The sequence below is a fragment of the Eptesicus fuscus genome, chromosome 2 (genome assembly GCF_027574615.1).
Source record: "Eptesicus fuscus isolate TK198812 chromosome 2, DD_ASM_mEF_20220401, whole genome shotgun sequence".
NCBI classification, from domain to species: domain Eukaryota; kingdom Metazoa; phylum Chordata; class Mammalia; order Chiroptera; family Vespertilionidae; genus Eptesicus; species Eptesicus fuscus.
In genome coordinates, this window is record NC_072474.1 from 29,807,131 (window position 1) to 29,823,267 (window position 16,137).

General features: G+C 48.5%; 1 long non-coding RNA gene across 1 annotated transcript in view; it reads left to right on the plus strand.

The window, feature by feature from the left end:
* The first annotated feature begins 621 nt into the window (after window positions 1–621).
* Window positions 622–16,137, plus strand: part of LOC129151433 (uncharacterized) — a 39,969-nt gene continuing 24,453 nt past the window's right edge. Inside the window, exons 1-2 of the long non-coding RNA XR_008558118.1 lie at window positions 622–827; window positions 1,910–2,037. This is a non-coding gene — a long non-coding RNA (uncharacterized LOC129151433). The remainder of the gene's footprint in view (window positions 828–1,909; window positions 2,038–16,137) is intronic.

Here is a 16,137-nt window from a genome sequence, read left to right on the forward strand (position 1 = left end):
CGGTAAACGGCTGGCCATTACAGAAAGCTGAGAAGTGGCTCTTTGATTGTGTTCAAATTTGATTAAGAAACGCTGCTCAACAGACCCAAATACCCCAAACTGTTAATTGCTTTTTAAAAGAGAATTATGACACTTTTAACAAGCCACATATCTCACTAAGCATTGTTAAGGTAGATGGGCTCATTCTGCTGAACTGTCTTATTTTGAGATTTGGATCCCTAATTGCTTATAAACCATACTGTTTATTGAGTATTAACTCTGGCATGGCTGTTTATTATGGGAGCTTATTGCTTAATGCCTATAAAAAAGCAGCATAAATGAGCTATTCTGTGCCTGTGGTGTCTCCCCTCCCCAAAACACACACACACACACACACACACACACACACACACACACACACACACCACAAGCCCGCAGCAGCACTTAAGTTCATCAGCTGAAAGAAGCAGTATTGGCAGAATTATGCAGAGGTAAAGCTTAAATAGCACGTTGCTTAGTAACCATAAAGCCCTCTGTTGATTCACCAGGGTGTCGACCATGCATTTTCCTTTGCACATTACCTACAATGAAAAGGTCGGTGACCCAGTGAAATATCAGATTAAGTCAAACTATTAACTGGACAAATGCATTTAAAGTGCTCTTGTACCCTGGTTCCATGTGATTAGTACACATTATGTTCTGCCAACGCAAGCATGAATCATTAATATATTCAGAGTCGGCTGCTCTCTGCAATGAAACGCAATAACTCAGCGTTGAGTAAAGCAGAGTCCGTGTTTATAAGACGTGGAGCCTTCAGTTGGTGTGATCTACAATGTTGTTATTTTGTGGTGAGGACACAACCTCCTTCCCCCCGCCCCCTTTAGTAAATAGTATTTGTCATTCTTTTAAAAAGACAGAAAAATATCTTTGCTCAGAAAAACTGTTACTGCGTTACTGTGTCTGCGTGGGGGAGGGGAGAGTAGTTCTGCCTGTGAAGAGATGCATTGTTTTCCACTCACTCTGAAGTTTGTTCACCTCCTACAGTTTCACCTCCTAATAGAGCTTGCTGGGATAATCTGAATACTTAAAATTAAACAAAGGCAAACAACCTCAAGGCAAAATTCCAGGGATTCAGTTTGAACTCTGACCTCTCCTTGGTCTCCTTTTCTGTGGCTGTTCTATGTATGCACACACTGGGATGCCTCCAGCTGGGTTTTCCGCCCAGCATCTAGAACCAGAAATCTGGGATCCTTGCATGCAGTCAATTGTCATGTGATCTCCATTTGTCTGAGGTCAAGTTTGGAAGAGTTAAGCTCCTGGGGCAAATGTGATTGTGTGGTGGAACTTGGGTTTGGGTACTGCCTCTGCCCCTAATTAGCGTATTTAATCTTTCCACAACCCCTGTGTGGTGGGAAGAGAAGGTGATGGGAGGGAGGAGGACGGACGAGGGCAGCATGGTCCCATGAAATGTCTTCCCGCCACCACCTTGGAGCAAGTTGTACCTCCACTCAGTATTGTTGGGTAAAATGAGGCCGATTCAGTGTCAGTTCACCAGACTTCAGTGAACACCTACTGTGTGCTGGGCACAGTGCTGAGATAATGACAGCAAACCTCATACCAGACACGGGGACTCGAAGATTCTTAACTTCATTGAATAGCAGCAATCTGGCTAAGATGATGCTAATATCAACTTTTGAAGAGTGAATTCCACCCATTGTTCTAAAAAAACAACAACAACTTCTGTTTCTATGGAAGTTAGGAAAGAGAAGCCCCCATCAGATGGAACTGGGTCATTTGTAGAGAAAGATGCTGGCTAATCTAATGAAATATTGAGTTGCAATCTATATCCCAGAGGACTTCAGCCTCATTCTTTGTTGCACTTTTTCTTTTTGCCTTTATTTGACTTGCTCACCTCTATTCTCTTTTACAGAGTCCAGGGTATTGGGGACCTCAGAGACTGCCTGCCTCTCAGAGCAATCACCAGGACATTCCCAGAACCCACCTCTCTTTCTTCTCCTTTCCTCTGTGTGGACAGTACTCAACAGCTACGAGTTGGAGGTGCCATTGAAGAAAGTATATACATAAGACCTCAAATCTCCTAAATTCTAAAATTCTTACTATGTAAATCTAATACATTTCCTTATTAGCTGGCTAGGAAGTTTAAAAAATCTTTTGAATTTATCTCTATGAAAACTTCCTTTCTTTCTAAGACCATGGACGCTGTAGGCATTACCTTTGTAACAATAGCGATGTTTCTAATCATCTGACTCAGCTATATAGCTTATGTCATTCTCCTCTCCTTTCAGAATTTCCCCAAACTTTGTAAGCACCAAGTCCATTGTTAGGGGCTGAACAGTGTCCCCCTCAAAATTCATATGTTGAAGTCCTAACCTCCTCAGAATGTAACTGTATTTGGAGAAAGGCAATTTAAATAGGTAATTAAGTTAAAATGAGGAAATTGGTGGAACCTAATCCACTATGACTGGTGTCCTTATAAAAAGAGATTAGGACACAGCATGAAGACGGCCATTTACAGGCCAAGGAGAGGGGTTCAGAAAAAAACTAACTCTGCCAACACCTTAATCCAGCTTCTAAAAGTATGAGACAATAAATGTCTATTGTTTAAGCCTCAGTCTGGGGTACTGTGTTATGGCAGCCCGAGCTAACCCATCCTATCTAATAATAGACAAATATGCAAATTGACCATACCTCCAGCACACCCACAAGCCATGCCCACCATCCAATCAGAGCGAGCATGCAAATTAACCCAAACCAAGATGGCTACAGCCACAGAGAGCAAGGTTTCCTAGGTAACAGAGGAAGCCAAGCTTTCCGCCTGCCCTTGCCAGGCCTAAGCCTCCACTCAAGCTACAAAGTTTCAATTATAGAAGGTAAACAAATTCAAACAAATGGTGGCAGAATGGAGCTTGAGAGAGCAGGCCAGGGTTGCCGCCGGCAACAGGGGAAACAAAGCTTTCCGCACACCCTGGCCGGGCCCACCCGCTTAAGGCAACAAAGTTTCAATTATAACCCCAACACAAATGGCTTTGGGCCTCGGAGGGAGCCCCAGGCTTGGCTCCGCTCCAGGCTACAAAGTTTCAATTATAGAAGGAAAATAAATCCCAGATACCTGGGCCTCGCTTGGGTTGCCAGGGGGCGTGGCCGGCCTGCAAACCACCACAGGCCCCTCACTCAGGCTGCCCCACACCCCAAGGGAATCCCCACCTGATCCAGGACGCCCTTCAGGGCAAACCAGCTGGCCCCCACCCCTGTACCAGGCCTCTATCCTATCTAATAAAAGAGTAATATGCAGATTGATCATCACTGCAACACACAATATAGCTGCCCCCATGTGGTAAAAGATCCTGTCCCCATGTGGACACAAGATGGCCACCACAAGATGGCCAGCAGGAGAGGGCAGTTGGGAGGCACCCGGCCTGCAAGGGAGGGCAGTTGAGAGGGACCAAGCCTGCAAGGGAGGGCAGTTGGAAGTGATCAACCCTGCAGGAGAGGGCAGTTAGGGGTGACCAGGCCAGCAGAGGAGGGAAGCTGGGGGCAAACAGGCTGGCAGCAGAGTGGTTAGGGGGTGATCAGGCTGGCAGGCAGAAGCGGTTAGGAGCAATCTGGAAGGCAGGCAGGCAAGCAATTGGGAGCCAGCATTCCTGGTTGTGAGAGGAATGTCCGACTGCCCATTTACTGGAATTGGACCTAAATGGGCAGTCGGACATCCCTTAAGGGGTCCCATATTGGAGAGGGTACAGGCTGGGCTGAGGGACAACCCCCCTCCGTGCACGAATTTCGTGCACCGGGCCTCTAATTCATGTAATAAAACAATATCAGATATCAGAGAAAGAAAAATCAAAACATTAAATCAGGTGTTAGCCTAAACTTCACTGTGCTTCAGAGTAAATCTCACCCACGGTCATATACCTGTGCTTATACGATTACTGTCCCCGCTAAGCTAATGGTCTTTAGTTTCCATCTTAACTATAAAATGGTATAAATAAAGGACTTTGTCTTGCCCTTTTAATTTTCTTATGTTGACATCAAGGGCACCCATTTGGGAGAGAATGCTGGATTGCCAATTCAGAGTATAAACACATGAACAGGGGGTTTATTCTGAACATAAAAGGAAATTGAAAGTTCCAAAGGAAGGAATTTGGGCTGAGAATGGGAGAAAGAACTGGCATGAATCCATCTGGAAGACTTACACAATGATAGGAAAATGTAATCTCCAGCAAGTCCTTCGTTCCATCATGCCTCTGTGTAATAGGGACCATAATAACTCTCTTCTTATATTAACACTCAAAAGAGAGGTCATAAAACAATGCAGCATATTTATTAGGGGAAAAGATGGAAGGGAGGCAGATGAATGTAGTGGGGAAGAACCATTAGCAAAGTGATGAATTAAGGTTCTGTTTGCATTTCCATGGTGATGGATCATCATTTCTTAGCTAAGTAATCCCCAAGCCTTGATTATAGCTATCAGCATATAAAAATATCATGTGAGCCTCAAAGGTGTAATGTTCAATGTGCTTATGGAAACCCAAGCACATTATCATTCACTGAAGTACTGAGGTCTCCAAAAAAACGAAGACGATGTTAGTTTAAACAAATAATTAGAGTTCTCAAGAGAGGTAATATTTTATGAATAGGTCCCTTCTTATTTTCTATTCCCATAGATCTGCTTCTCTTCTTCAAGTCTATAAAATAGGTGAGCTTCCCTCTGGCAGTTTTAAAAGTGCAGAAAGAAGTACAGAAAGTTGAGTTAAGCATAAATGATGATGTCAATGGCAACCAACAATAACGACAACCACCAGGAGTCTATGTGATGGTAATCTTTGTGTCATCTTGACTGGCCACAGGATACCCAGCTATAACAGTATTCTGGGTGTGTGTCTGTGAGGCTGTTTCTGGATGAGATTAACATTTGAATGGTGAATTCAGTAGATTAGTCTCACCAATGTGGGGGGGCTTCCTCCCATCTATTGAGGGCCTGAATAGAACAAAAAGCAGGGGAATATGGAATTTGTCCTTTTCTTCCCACTTCACTGAATGGGACATCTCATCTCCCTTAACATCTCAGCTCTCTTCTCTAGCCCTTGGACCAAGGACTCTTTTGGAATCAGACTGAACTGCACCACCAGCTTTCCTGGATCCCTGTTTGCAGACGACAAATGTACAGACTTCTCAGCCTCCATAGTTGTGTGATCCACTTCCTCATAATAAATCTCCTGTTAGCAGCTGAGAAAGATGAGCTGAGCCTAGGTCCTTGAGGACATGAGCAATCCACTGAACCACTGAACCAACATGAGAACTGCCTGCCTGGAATTCACGTCTAGTTAGAAATAAGTATCCTAAAACTTTAGGCCACTTTTAGAAAAATATTCTTTACTTATATTTGAAAACATCCTAACACACATATATAACAGGTATGTGGCTTTTCTAAGACTCAGGATTAGAGAATTGGAGTAAATTATGTGCAGTTTCTCTATCTATAGTTGGAAATTACAGAATCATTAGAGCATGAAAGTTTAGAGCTGAATGGACCTCAGAGCTCATCTTATACATGAGACAACTAAGGAGGTGAGGAGAAATTACTTACTAATTCTCATTTCTGCATCTGTCTCACTGACCCGGGCAATCAGGACCATCCCAGGCGGATCGCAAATGCTGAACCAAAAGGGGTCGGACAAATCCCCACAATTTGCTAAATGTCACTGAGCAGAGTTCCATAGTAGCCATTCAGTGATGTTCTTTCCCTCCTTTCCTTCTCCATTGAGCATGTGCCTGCACACACACACACACACACACACACACACACACACACTTTCTAGACATTATACACATCTGTAATGCAGGTCATTCTTCAAGCTTCTGTGGGAATTAAGGAAATAAGAAAAACACCAATTGTCCCTTTTACTTGAATAAGGCTGTATATATGAAAAATTATCTAGCCTAATTCTCTGCTACAGGAGCTAAAAGGAGTCATGGCCCGGGAACTGCCGGAATAATTACAGTAATCACAATATTGATGTGATATTTTCAAATTATAAATATACATATACATTTTTAAAATTTTCCACTCAAAAATACCCTACAATACAAGCAAAAATATATTACTTTTGCCAATTCAGACATTTTTTTAAAAAACTGGGGCTCAAATTGCTGAGGACTCAGACGATCTGACACCAAGCCTGGTCTTCCAGTTTGCAGGTGGCCACCTCTCCACTCCCTAACAAGAGTATAGCTACTTTATTTTTTTAAAAGCCTAACAAGGTGTAATGTTCAGCTGGAACCAAATAATGCTGGAAGCAATCTCAGCTTTCTCCCTGGAAGCCAATCAAGGGAAACTCAAGTCTCTTCCCACGCCTAGACGGTGATGCTATTCAGGCTCCGTCCCCAGCTACCATCATGGGTGGGCAACAAAGCTGGCTAGGAGTCAATATAATTTGTCTCCCTTTAACCTAAATGCTCTCATAAACAATACAAATGTTCTACTCCATGAGCTAGATGCCTGTGAAGTGGCTAGTTATCATGGAAATGCCTCGTGCGTTACAATCAGCCGCCTCAAAACCTGAGCGATGAGGCTCCAGAGAAGGTATCTTGGATGCAGGAAGAAGATGGAATGAATTCTTTAGGAAAGGAATGTTATTTCTTTGAGTTTAATTTTGTTTATTAGGCAAGTACACTTAAGGCACAAGAGAGATGTTTATTGCCAGTAACAATAATAATAAAGGCTACACATTGTATTATTACACTCACATAAAGGGTCTAGAATAGACAAATCCATAGAGGTAGAAAGTAGGTTAGTGGTTGCCAGGGCATGGGAGAAGGGAAGAATTGGAAGTGACTGCTAATGGACGTGGGGTTTCTTTTTGGGAGATGGGAATCTTCTGGAATTAGATAGTGGTGATGATTTTACAACATGGTGAACACACTAAAAAACACTTTAGTGTACACTTAAAATGTGAAAAGTATACTTTAAAGTGGTGAATCTTATGTTATATAATCAATAAAGAGGATAGCAAAAAAAAAAAAAAAAAAGAAGGACCATCCTCATTACCACCAAATACTCTTCATATCCATCTAAACTAAACCACGAAGGGACTCAGCCTTAAGCAGACAGCTATTCAGAAGTTGCAGGTTTTAACCTCTCATCTTTCTGAAATAACAGTGGTCTAGATCCTTCTCATTTATTTACTTTATTATTTCTACAATGCTGCACCATGTAGCATCTTCTCTCCTGTTTTTCCTGAGGATAATTCTTATACATTATAAGCCTAGAGGACAGCACATGGTGGGGATTCAATAAATGTCACCAATCAGGAATAAATGTCACTAGTCAAGAATAATTATGAAGGAAAAACAAGAGAGCAGAAACCTTGACTTCTGGACAAGATAGGAGAAAAGAGATGTTTGCTTCTTTTTGCTGTGCATTCATATCTTTCAAAGATGCAAACGAACCATCACCTGTTTGTTTTTTTTGTTTTTGTTTTTTTTTTTATTTTTACAAAGTTTAGAATTTATTTTTACTTGATAACCCAAATTACTAAATTGTTTCATTATCAGTTTATTTTTTTTTAAATACTTTATATTTCTTTATTGATTAAGGTGTCACATATTTGTCCTCATCCCCCCATTCCCATCCCACCCCTCTCCCCACGCATGCCCCAATCCCCTGTTGAACTCAACCGTTGGATAGGCTCATATGCATGCACACAGGTCCCTTGGTTGAACTCTCCCCCTCCCCCTACCCTCCCCCTACCCTCCCCTATCCTCCCTCTGAGGCCCGATAGTCCGATCGATGCCTCCTTGCTTCTGGTTCTGTTCTTGTTCCTCAGTCTATGTTGTTCATCATTTCCCCTAGATGAGTGAGATCATATGTCACTAGATATATACTAACAAGAACTAAATGTGAGACGAGCAATAATAGTTATGCTGACAGGCAAATGAATCAATCTGTAGCGAGCTTCCCCCTGGACCAACAGTTCTTTTGAGACCCAATTTCAATGTCCAGTAGTTCCTTATGTGTACATGTCAGCCCTGACCCCTCAGCTCTGGATGGTGGACAAATGGTGGTAAAGGAGGTCCGACTCCCTCTGGCTTGGTCTCGGCCGAACCCAGGGGCACGGCGTCACCCGGATTAAGGGGCACGTGGCCTCACCCATACCCAAGGGGCTCGTGGTCTCACCCGGGCCTGGGACCCAGCCTCACCCGGATGGATCCAGGGGCGCATGGCCTCACCCGGACCAAGGACCTGGCTTCACCCGTACCCAGGGACGCTTGGCCTCTCCCAGACCCAGGGCCACTTGGGCTCACCTGGGCCTAGGTGCACGAGGCCTCACCTGGATCCAGGGACACATGGTCTCACCCAGACCCAGGAACGTTTGGCCTCTCCCAGACCCAGGGCCACTTGGGCTCACCCGGGCCTAGGTGCACGAGGCCTCACCCGGATCCAGGGCCACATGGTCTCACCCGGACCCAGGGACGCTTAGCCTCTTCCAGACCCAGGGTCACGTGGCCTCACCCGGGCCTAGGTGCACGAGGCCCCATCCGGATCCAGGGACACATGGTCGCACCCAGACCCAGGGACGTTTGGCCTCTCCCAGACCCAGGGGCACGTGGCCTCACCCGGGCCTAGGTGCACGAGGCCTCACCCGGATCCAGGGACACATGGTCTCACCCGGACCCAGGGACGCTTGGCCTCTCCCAGACCCAGGGCCACTTGGGCTCACCCGGGCCTAGGTGCACGAGGCCTCACCCGGATCCAGGGACACATGGTCTCACCCGGACCCAGGGACGCTTAGCCTCTTCCAGACCCAGGGTCACGTGGCCTCACCCGGGCCTAGGTGCACGAGGCCCCATCCGGATCCAGGGACACATGGTCTCACCCGGACCCAGGGACGCTTGGCCTCTTCCAGACCCAGGGCCACTTGGGCTCACCCGGGCCTAGGTGCACGAGGCCTCACCCGGATCCAGGGACACATGGTCTCACCCGGACCCAGGGACGCTTGGCCTCTCCCAGACCCAGGGCCACTTGGGCTCACCCGGGCCTAGGTGCACGAGGCCTCACCCGGATCCTGGGACACATGGTCTCACCCGGACCCAGGGACGCTTGGCCTCTCAGACCCCGGGGCACGTGACCTCACCCAGGCCTAGGTGCACGAGGTCTCACCCGGATCCAGGGACACATGGTCTCGCCTGGACCCAGGGGTGTGTGGGCTCTCCCAGACCCAGGGGCGCTTGGCCTCGCCCGGGCACGGGATCCAGCGTCATCCGGGTCCAGGGGCACATGGCCTCACCCGGACCCGGAGTCCGGCCTCACCTGGACCCAGGGGCATGTGGCCTCACCTAGACCCAGGGACGTGAGGCCTCACTTATACCCAGAGGCATGTGACCACACCCTAGCCCAGAGGCGTGCAACCCCGCCCGCACCCGGGTCTCAGCGGGGCCCCGTCTTCCCGATCCCAATTCCTGCAGGTCAATCCCCCCTCAGCAATTCCCCTGGCCATCCTTCCAGAGCTCCAGTATGGCTGCTGCAGAACTCGTCGGGCGGCGGCTCGGCGAAGCTCCGGTGCGCCTGGTGCATGGCGGTGGGCCGGTCTGGCGTCGCTGCGTCGGCCCTTGGGTCTGCATCGGTGGCCGGTCGCCGAGCATGCGCACCTGGCCGCTTCCGGGGCGTTGAGATTCTTGACGGACTCGGAGTTCAGCAAGCGCGGAGTCTCCCACCCCATGTCTCATAGGGGCTCGTCTGTCCGTGCTTGGCTGCCAGTGGAGCCGTCCCCTCAGCCGGAGACCGCCGGGGGAACTGCGCCGAGCACGTTCCAGGCCGCTGTTGTATCGCCTGAGCCATAGTTCTTTTGTGTCGCCTGAGCCGTAGTTCTTAAAGTGTGGTCTTTGGGTCACCGGCATCAGCATCATCCCACATACCCCTCTTTTATTCTAGTTGTAGAGCATCTACTCAGCCAGCCCTATGGTGGTCTTGGATGGTATCTGCTCTGCTCGCTTGTCGTAGTCTCAAAGTTGTTGTGGTAGGCAACAATCAGGCTTCCGCCCTATGCCTCCATCTTGGTCCTCCTTTGTATAGTTAAGTCTTGATTGTTGTTGGTGTCACTGGGGGGGCTCTCTTTGTCTATAAAGGAAGAGTTGCTGTGCAGGAGATTCGTTTATGGGCCGGGTCTTGGTGCAGCAAAGCTTTTGCGCTCACTGAATATTCCTGTTGAATGTGTCCCTTATGCACGTGGTTGAAATCTGGTGTCATCTCCCACAGACCACTAGATGCCCTCGTTTCTGGGTCTCCAATGGGGTGTAGATCAGCTACTGCCTTAGGCACTCAGCAAGGATTACAGCAAAAACTGTAGTTTCTTCCTCCTGTCTGAGTGGCCCTGGAGCAGTCCGACTAGAACAGCAGTTCATCTGGTCCGCTGCCAGAGAGCAGGCCACCCACATGCATAAGCCGTTGCTTGGGGCACAGGTGTGCCTGCAAGACTTGCGGGGCAGGTCTTCAAAACGTGCGGGGCGGGTCCCAGGGCGGGGCGGGGTCTCAGGGCGCCAACAGGCCATGGTGCGGCGAGCCGCGATGGCTGTGAGTCTGGTCCTTCTGCCTTCCACGTATCTAAGTCCCCTCGTTCCGCACTCCAGCGCAGCAAACACTGATTGCTGGGCGCACCTTCGCAAGAGTCCCGCCTCTCCCTGCAGGCATCTGGGTCTCCCGCGGTTCGCCAGAAGATGGATTTCAGGGTGATGGAGAGCTAATCTCCCCTAGGTTTGGAACAAAAGCCCCTTTCCCCCGCCACCAGCCAGACCCACGCGCCTCCACACCTCATCCCCTCCGATTTCGCTGGGTGCGAGGCAACAGAACAGCCTTTAACCTCCACCGCCATCTTTTTCAAACTTCCCAATTTGTACTTCTTAATCCCTTCATTTCAGTCAACTCTACTGAAGTCTAGCGCCGCCGGGAGGTGCACGGAAAGGGCGCCCGGGCCTCCGTCCGGTGCGCGGTGCGCGTGTCCCGCGGAACCAGGCGCGCGAGGGCTGCGCGGCGGGGTCGGGCGCTGGGCGGCCGCCGAGCTCCAGGCACCGCCATCGCCGCGTTCCGGGCGTCGCCGCCGCGGCGTCCCCCCAAATTGTACTTCTTAATCCCTTGAATTCAGTCAACTCTACTGAAGTCTAGCGCCGCCGGGAGGTGCACGGAGAGGGAGCCCGGGCCTCCGTCCGGTGCGCGGTGCGCGTGTCCCGCGGAACCAGGCGCGCGAGGGCTGCGCGGCGGGGTCGGGCGCTGGGCGGCCGTCGAGCTCCAGGCACCGCCATCGCCGCGTTCCGGGCGTCGCCGCCGCGGCGTCCCCCCAATTTGTACTTCTTAATCCCTTGAATTCAGTCAACTCTACTGAAGTCTAGCGCCGCTGGGAGGTGCACGGAGAGGGCGCCCGGGCCTTCGTCCGGTGCGCGGTGCGCGAGTCCCGCGGAACCAGGCGCGCGAGGGCTGCGCGGCGGGGACGGGCGCTGGGCGGCCGCCGAGCTCCAGGCACCGCCATCGCCGCGTTCCGGGCGTCGCCGCCGCGGCGTCCCCCCAAATTGTACTTCTTAATCCCGTGAATTCAGTCAACTCTACTGAAGTCTAGCGCCGCCGGGAGGTGCACGGAGAGGGTTCCCGGGCCTCCGTCCGGTGTGCGGGGCGCGCGGCCCGCGGCGCCAGGCGTGCGGGGGCTGCGCGGCGGGGACGGGTGCTGGGAGGCCGCCGGGCTCCGGGCGCCGCCGCTGCGGCGGCGTCCCCAGCGTCCCGGGCCAGGTGGCCTGCGGGGGCGGCGGAGTTGCGAAAGTGAGTGAGTTTCCCAGAGTTTCGCCCGGAATGGGGTTCAGTGCAATCGGAGCCGACGCTCAGCGCACTCCGGAGCCTTTATCTCCTTCCTGCCAGTGAACGCCGGCCAGGTCCTCAGCCGCCCCTTCCTCTCCGGTTCCATCCTCCCCGCAGGCACGTGTGCTCGTGTCTCCGCCCGTTTCTCCATACCTCAGGCTTTTACGGCTTCCCCGACTGTCCCCGTGGCCTTCTCCTTCCCCCCAGCTGTGGGCATTTCAGTCCACCAACTTTCCTGTGATTCTGGACGATGTCCGTTCTGACCTCTAGTTGTATTTTTGAAATTGTTGTGCCCGGCTGCAGGTTAGGTGTTTAACCTATGGCGCCATCTTGGTTCTCCCACCTGTTTGTTAATAGTCCTATATTCATGTTCAAAACAGTCCTCAAGCGTTATTGTTGCCCTCACAGGTTTGGCTTAGTGGATAGAGCATTGGCCTGCAGACTGAAGGGCCCCGGGTTCAATTCCAGCCAAGGCCACATGCCCCAGTTGCAGGCTCCATCCCCAGTAGGGGGCATGCAAGAGGCAGCTGATCAATGATTCTCTCTCATCATTGATGTTTCTATCTCTTTCACCCTCACCCTTCCTCTCTAAAATCAACAAATATATATTTTTAAAAAAAGAGTTATTGTTTAACTAGAGGCCCAGTGCACGGAATTCATGCACGGGTAGGGTCCCTAGGCCTGGCCTGCAATCAGGGGCAATCAGGGCTGATTGGGGCCTTCCTTCCCCCCTGGCTGCTGGCTGCCGGCCGGGGCCTTCCTTCATCCCATGCCGCCCCCTGGTCATCAGCGCATGTCATAGTGAGTGGCCGAACTCCCAATAGAACTCCCAAGGGGACAATTTGCATATTAGCCTTTTATTATATAAGATGGGTATAGACTGTGGGTTTTACAAGATGAAAGGGTTATAGAGATGAATGGTGGTGATGGTTCCACAACATTACTAAACTCTGCACTTAGAAATGGCTAAGATAGTAAATTTTATGTTATATGTATTTTGCCACAATAGAAAAAAATTTATAAGAAAAAACTGCCTTCCAAACTTTCAGTTACACAAAATAAATAAGGTCCAGAAATCTGATATCCAACATTATGACAATAAAATACTGTACTGTACTGTGTACTTGAAACCTGTAAAGAGAGTAGACCTTAAGTGTTCTCACCACACAGCCACAATGGTAACTATGTGAAGTGATGGATATATTAATTAGCTTGACAGTCATGACTGTTTCATCATGTGTACACATATCAAAATATCACTTTGTACATGTTAAATATATACAATTTTTAATTGTCAACTATACCTCAACTAGGTTAGAAAAATAATTTTTAAAGAAGTTACTGCCCTGGCCGGTGTGTCTCAGTTGGTTGGAGTGTCATCCTGAATACCAAAAGGTGGTGTGTTCGATTCCCAGTCAGGCCACACACTCAGGTTTTGGGTTTAATGCCAGTTTGGGGCACATTTGAGAGGCACCCAATTGATCTCTCTCTCTCTCTCTCTCTCTCTCTCTCTCTCTCTCTCTCTCTCATTTCTCTCTGTTCCTCTCTCTAAAGTCAATTTTTTTAAAGAATAAAATAAATTTATAAAGTTACCTAAGACCAAGCCTGATGCTGGGAAAGTGTCAGGGCCTCCTCATCCCGCATTCCCCAATTCCTGACTGCAGATACTCTCTCTTCAGTCAGGGCTATTCTGCTGGGAGTGGCCCTGAAGGAGGTGAGGAGTGGATCTGTCAGAGAAGAAGCCTGGGGCTCTAAAGAGAGCTGTGGCATCAGGTGCCTGACCTGCTGCCCGGCAGTTCAGAGCTCAGAAGACCGAACTATCTATGTAGCCCACTATCTGCCTGAGGCTGGACCTACCCACCATCTCAGAAGAGGAGGTGGTTTCAGGTTCTGGAAGGCACATTCCTGCCACTCCCTGCTCCCAGAACTCCACTGCAGCCACAGAAAAAACGGTCTCTGTCTCTATTTCCCGCTCATGCAACATGACTCTTCTCTATTTCCATGTTTGCATGACCTGAAACAAGCCATTTTAAATTTCCTAACCTTAGTTTCTTGTTCTACCAAATGGGCCTAACCATACTATCTCAGAAGGCCACGTATCAGATAAATTGCATGCCCCCTCCCACGCACTGCCTGCAAAGGGCAGTATCCTCCTGGAAAGTAAACATAGCTCCTGGTCCAAAATTGGAATGGAGATGGGAGTCAAGCATGAACGGGACTTGTGGAATATTTAAGCTTGCTCCCATGTTTATGCCCCCTTAAGACGGTGCTTTCCTTAGCATACAGTAAGTTGGCAAATATTTATTTACCGTTTATATTCCCCAGTGGACTGTAAAACTTATTTGGTGCCATGGCATTCCTTGTCACTATTCCATTCCTGGGACATAGCATAGGCACAAAGTGCTCAGTAAATATTTCCCAGTTGGTTGACTGGCTCATCTTATGGAAACCTGGTACATTTCTGTAGTTCCCAACAGGCTCCTGAACAGCCTCAACCAGCACTTTGTGTAGAAACCTCTAAATATGGCGTCAGATCACCTAAGCCCTGCTTCTCTGGGAAGCTGCATTATCTTTCTCTAATTTGTAAAATAAAGGAGTTAAACTAGGTGGCCTGGGACACCTCTTTCAGTCCCACCATTGAAAGCCATAGACTTCTGATTCTTTGCTGGGTTCTGCAATTCTTTCAAAACTGCTCATTTCTCCTTAGTTAATCCTAAGCATTTTCATAGGCTGTAAGTGCCCAACTACGGTAAGACTCAGGACAACAGGACAGAGTTTTAGTAAAGAAAGGGTGATTTATATATTCCCACAGAAAAAAAACAAACTGAGCTAGCAAATTTACTAGAGTTTTCTGTTGGCAGAAAGAAGCAGAAATGATGGTGATTTCTCATATTCCCAAAAAGGAGACGAGGAAATGTGAACACATAAAATTAACCATCACAGATTGCATGTTTGCGTCCCCCTATGGGGCCTTTGGGAGGTGATCAGGTCATGAGGGCGGAGCCTTCATGATGTGATTAGTGCCCTTCCAAGAAGAGACTGGAGAGAACTGGTTTCTTGTTCTGCTCTCTGCGATATGAGGACATGAAGACAGCCATTTGTAAATGAGTAAGAGGTTCTTCACCAGGAACTCGACCCCACTGGCACTCTGGTCTCAGACTTCCCAGCCTCCAGAACTGTAAGAAATAAATGTTTGTTGTTTAAGCCACCAGTCAATGGTACTTGTTATAACACCTGAGCTGACTAAGACAATGAGTAAGGTTTTCATAACAGTTAGAGTTGGCACAGTTAACTCTCCATCAAAGAAAGTAATTAATAAAGTTAAGATAATGCTACAACAAATAACCCCCTACATTTCAGTGGCTCAGCATAAAGGAAGTTTCTTTTTTGCCTCATGCTGGTGTGCCTGATTAGCTAGTCCTTTCTTCCATGTGGTGACTAGGATGCCAGGCTTCTGCATATTGCTGCACTGGCCTCTAGAACTCTACCTATATTCCAACAGAGAGGGGGGAAAAAGTGGAGAAAATGCAAGTGCTTTTTAAAGATATTAGTTCCGTGCACATCCACTAACAAGAGCTTGACATGACTACATATGTCTGGATGCAAGAGAGGCAGGGAAATGTAGGAAACATAGTTCTTGCTGGGAGGCCCCCTGCCAATGGCAACTCCAAGGAAGAGAAGAACAGCTTACCATCTCTGCCTCCTCAGAGATGCCATAGAGGTCACTTCCACATTGAGTAAGAAGCTGAGCTCACAAACTCCATGTTTCCTTCCAACTCTGAGATTTCATTTCACTAATTCTTAGCTAGATTATTAGTACCAAATGAAAACACTGTTTTTCTCTACCAACCGAGCACTTCTGACACTGAGTGTCACACCAACCAATTCTCAAACTCTCCAAACACCGACTGGGTGTCCTACCATTTAATTAGGACACTAACTACCCAGGTTAAGGGCTCAGTCCCACAAGAATACATCCGCCCCCCACTTAAGATGCCAGTTATAAGTCCCAGTCTCCTGTACTTGTGGTTGAATAAGTTAGAAGTTCCCATGACTCCCTCCTTGTGCTTGATAATTTGATAGAAAGGCTCACAGAGCTCAGGGAAATGCTTGGTTATGTCTCCTAGTTCATTTCAAAAGATACAACTCAGGAGCAACCAAATGGAAGAGATGCATAGGGCAATATATGGGGGAGGAGATGGATTTTCCATGTCCTCTCTGATGTGCCAGCACCTCCATGTATTCACCAGCTTGGAAGCTCTCTGAGCCAATAATTTATGGATTTTTATGGGGGCTTCACC